We start from the raw sequence: 5,033 nt of genomic DNA, 5'->3' as shown, positions 1-5,033 counted from the left end.
GTGGTCCAAAGACCACCATAGGGTCCCTCTGGGTGACTAGAATTGTAGTCCCATGCCTCCTGGTATAGGTCCACATTAGCATAGTTGTAATGGGTATGCGCCGGCTGCTCAAAAGGGTTATACGCCACTGAACCGGCGTATGCAGGTATTGGGTTATCAAAACCCACTGGTGGCGCCATAGGCGCAGAGTTGACCTCAGGAATGGGGTTTGATGGACCTCCCATCTGTGGTTCTTCTTCTTCCTGGAGTGGCGGATAATGACTGCCACTCGAGGGCTGAGGAGTGCTGATGCGGACTCCTCCTCGCACGGACATCCGTGCGTTTGACCTTCTCCGCCTCGGTGGCTCCGGAGGCGGTTGCTGTTCCACTGGTGGTGGTGGTGGCAGAGTGACTGCCACAAATCGGTGATCCTCGGAAGGAGCCCACTGCTGCTGCTGCTGCTGGTATGGGGACGAGTGTTCAGAGGGCGTGAAATACCAGTCAATCTGCCTGAACCTCGCCTCGTAGCTGTCAGGACCACGATAAGGTGATCCATGGAAATATGACCCATCAGAGATTTCGATGGGGTGGTTCGGTGTTCCGGACGCAGGCTCCACGGGATCCGTGTCTTCGTCCATGTCGTCCGCGTGATCCCCTGAGAAGTGATCCTCAGGTCCTAGTGGGTTAAAACCCATGGGTTCTTGAAAGATATTAGCCGGGTTGAACCGGCTCTCGAAGACAGGTGAAGGGTCGCCAAAGGAATGGTGTGAGTTTGATCTTTGCAAGGGTATGAAAGAAGGTGGTTGGTTGTCGGGCTCGTTTTCGGATTGCGGCCCGAAAGAATGCAAATACGAAGGTGAGGAACTGAGAGAGACTGACTGCCTCCCAGGTTCAACGTAGAGCCTCCATGGCTCATGCGGGCTAGCACTCATGGTGATTGAAGGCGTTCGCCGGTGGGAGGGCCCGGCTTCATGATCATGGCCCGTAACTGGGCCCTTGCCTCGACCTCTCAAAAATCTTGGCGGCATCCTGCAAACATGGTTAAGATAACGACCAATATATATAAAATAAAAGACCGAAAAACAAAAACAAAACAGAGTTTGTCCTGTGTTCGATGTCTAGACTCGGAACTCGAGGAATGTGCAATTTGTGCACTGAGATTAAACACAAAAAGGCTAGTGTTTAATTCACTCAGTGTTGGCTCTAATACCAACCTGTCACACTCCTAATTTCCACGTGATGTGCGTAAGTGTGTATATGTTTTTAGATGTTTATTTAAGCCCTTTTTACACTTTTAGCCAAGTTTTAAATTTATAAAACACGATATTTACTAACACTAAACACACATATGGGCAAGTGCACCCATCGTGGACGTAGTATAGTGTTGGTAAGATACCGAGGTCGTCCAAGGACACAAGAGCTTTTAATACCGGTTTATCCTCAACGTCTAATCAAATCAAAAAGTTAGAAAAATATTTTAAACTAAGAAAAATAAAAACTAACTAAATACTGAAAAATAAAATAAAATAAAAAAACAGATAGACAAGATGAATCACTTGGATCCGACTCGTGTATTAGTATAACCTTTGATTATTTTCGCACTTTTGCACTTGTTTAAGAGATTATCTTAGTTATTGTAGTAGGCCCCTCTTTTGAAGGCGACGTTACCCTCAACCCAGTAGTTTGAGTCAGCAAGGATACAATCCTAAAGGGTCGGATTATTGAAAGATAATGAATTAAGTTATTAATGCAAATTATGGTAGGCCCCGTTTTCGGCGGTGACGTTACCCTCGACTAAGTAGTCTGAGTCAGCAGGGATACAGTCCTAAATAGCCGGGTTATAGTATTAATAGTAGTTAGCTTATGAGGGGGTCAAAGAGTTTGGATCCCCGCCATCCAATACCCATGGGCATTGAAGGCGGTCCTATTAAATTTGACCCAGGTCCCAAGCAGGACCTCTAAACGCTGAACAAGGGCAAGACCTTTACCAAACCGTTCCCTTAACCCCCGACCGGGTAGCCAACATACCTCCATATAGACCGTGGAGATATGAATGGTGAAAATCTTTTATTTTATATAGACAGTAAAATAATGCCAAGACACCACGGACAAACGATAAGGAAAGATCACCTTCAACATAAGTAACTAGTTATTAAAGTCATTAATACAAAACCAAATAAAAAGTGCAAAAGATTAAAAATAAAAAGTATTATACTAAACACTTGTCTTCACCAAGTGATGTAAGAGACTTAGGCAAACATGGCCTTGATTGTCAAGAACTCTTACGATCAATCTTGGATCCCGAGACGACTCACACACTCTATGATGGACAATGGATGATGGTGGTGGATGATGGTGTTATGGTGGTGATGGGTGGTGGATGAAGTGTGAGAGAGGTGGTGTGCCAAGGGATGAGAGAGAATGGAACCAAGCTCCTCTATTTATAGGCTGAACAGAACGCTGGACACGGCCCCGTGTCCGCTGGACACGGCCCCGTGCCCGTCTGACATTCTCTCTCTTCATTAATTGTAATTGCGAATTACAATTAATGCGCCTGCTGTACTTTCAACACGCCCCCGTGTCCGCTGGGCACGGCCCCGTGGTGAGCAATGGAAGCTTCTACTGGTTTGTCTTTTCTGCTGCTTCCTGGGCACGCCCCCGTGTTCACTGGACACGGGGCGTGTTCAGACTTCTGTTCTCTTCTCTTTGTCTTGGGAGATGCCGTTGAGGGTCCGGGCAGTTTACTTTTGTCCCTTTTCTTGTATTTATGGTAGAATTAGTGGTCTTTTTGCTTCTTTTGTGATTTTGAGCTCATTTCATCCTGAAAATACAAAAGGAAGACAAAAACACTCTTTTTCCAACATTAGTACTTAAAAAGGGTTAGTTTTATGCCTTAATTGATGTGTTTTATATGTTGCATTTTACACACATCAAATACCCCCACACTTGAACTTTTGCTTGTCCTCAAGCAAAACTCTTTTAATGTGGCTTTACACTCCCAAATGGAATAGGTAGAAGAGAAGTTTTTTAACCTGTCCTAGAGTGTCGGGAATCCAAGGTTTGTATAGGTTCTATTTTTATTTTATTTACAATCTTATTCGTCATGGTTTATTTTGAACTTTTCATAAGATAAACTACTTAATTGGGCATAGCATGCCTTATTAAAATTCCATTTATATACAAGTTCACATACCTTACGGGAGATCACTCAATCACTCGGCCGAAGGTGTATATTTAAGTGAATCGCTCGAGAGCGGCACGGATTTACATTCTCCATATGCTTGCCAAGCGATCAATCCTCCTCCTTTTTAACTTTTTACCTTTGTAAATATCAAGAGGTCTTTTTGGGGTGAAGGCTTGGGTTTAAAGGTGGGTGGTTGGTTAGTGGTTAGTAAAAAGGGCGAAAATCGTAACAAGTGTCGGTTTTCGTGAAATACCTTATTTTTGGTGACATTTATTTTTGAAGTATTTCTCCAAACAAGCTTTTTGTAGCTTATGTTTGTTTTTGACTTCATCATATTTTTTTTTTTTTTTTTTTGATCACCTTAAATGGTATGTTTATGAAAAACCGAGTTTGTTACTAAAATAAAGGTAAAAAAAAATGAAAAAGGTTTTTGGTGGGTAAAAAAAAAATTGTTTTGGGGGTAATGAAATGAAAGGTTTAGGCTCAAAGGGGTTTTCTAGGGGGATTTTGGGTAGGTAAAAAAAAATTGAAAAATAATGGTTTTGAAAGAAAAATAGTTAGTCCTAATGCCTCCATCATTTACTTACTTGGGTTTAAGTTGGTAAGGACCGGGAATGTATCGTCGTGGCAAGTTCTAGATTTGTAAAGACCGAGCGGCTATTCACACAAGAAACGAAAAATGAGCATTTAATCTAAATATGTGTATTTTTATGCTCAATAAAGGCTCAAAACTCACTTTTTGTGGGAATGGGTTTTTTAATGTGATCAAGCATATATAATCGAATTTTAGCTAGACTTGTTATACCGGTTCATAATTTTCTTATGTTAGTTCTTTTTATCACGACGCTATCGGTTGTAAGTTTGTAAAAATATAACCCTTTTATAACTTGTTATTCCCAACTTAAACTAAGACAAGTAAATAATAAAAATGAAAAAGTTTTTGAAAAAATTTGGGGTGTTTAGCGGTTCCAATAGAGTTTTGTGTAAGGCTTGTTTTAGGATTTTGCAAAATTCCAAGGTTTTAGCATCCCCCCCACACTTAAATTACACATTGTCCTCAATGTGTCCAAAAATAAAGTTTTTGGTTGATTAGAATATGTAAAAGTGTGTTTAAAACAAAGATTTGTGTTACTGGCGCTCTGGACACGGCCCCGTGTTGACCGGGCACGGCCCCGTGGTCAAGTGCCAGTAACAAAAATTATAGAAGTGAAACAGAAGCCTGGACACGGGGGCGTGTTCGCTGAACACGGCCCGTGTCCAGTTACCTGAACTGGGTGATTTCCTGCAGGGGGCTCAGCACGGGGCCGTGTTGGTTGGGCACGGCCCGTGTGGAGCCTTCTGTTGTGGAGACTTTTGTCGGTTTGTTCTGTTCTTCTGCATGGTTTCATTTTTTTTTCTCGTTCCTTTTTTCATCCATTACCACCATGAGTCCATAAATCATAAAAACCATCATAACATTGCTAATCATAGAGAGATTACATAAATATAGTTAATTAACTAAGGGGTACATAAGGTTATCATAAAGGTTCTACTTATTTATGAAAATTTCGGGAATAGCTTCCCGATGTAGAAACATTCTTCAGCCCATGGCTCCTAGGTTCTCACTCAAAGCCATTCTTCTATCTCCCTTGGGAGGTAGAAGGTAGCCTCATTCTCGTCGGTATCTTGAGGAGGAGCGCTTACCGGGATTCCTTGCACTACTCTTGGTTGCGGTACTTGGTGCAGGGCGTGCCATTCTGCTGGGATGATAACCTCGGGTACCACATTCCACGCCCTGTGTGTAATCACCGGAACTAAAGGCGGGGAAGCAAGAAGGTTTAACCTTTGGTGCAGAAGGTTCACTTCTTGCAGGCAGCCCTCCAAACCTATC

Source organism: Helianthus annuus, chromosome 1 (genome assembly GCF_002127325.2).
Source record: "Helianthus annuus cultivar XRQ/B chromosome 1, HanXRQr2.0-SUNRISE, whole genome shotgun sequence".
In the NCBI taxonomy this organism is placed as follows: Eukaryota; Viridiplantae; Streptophyta; class Magnoliopsida; order Asterales; family Asteraceae; genus Helianthus; species Helianthus annuus.
Note: the sequence above shows the minus strand (reverse complement) of the source record.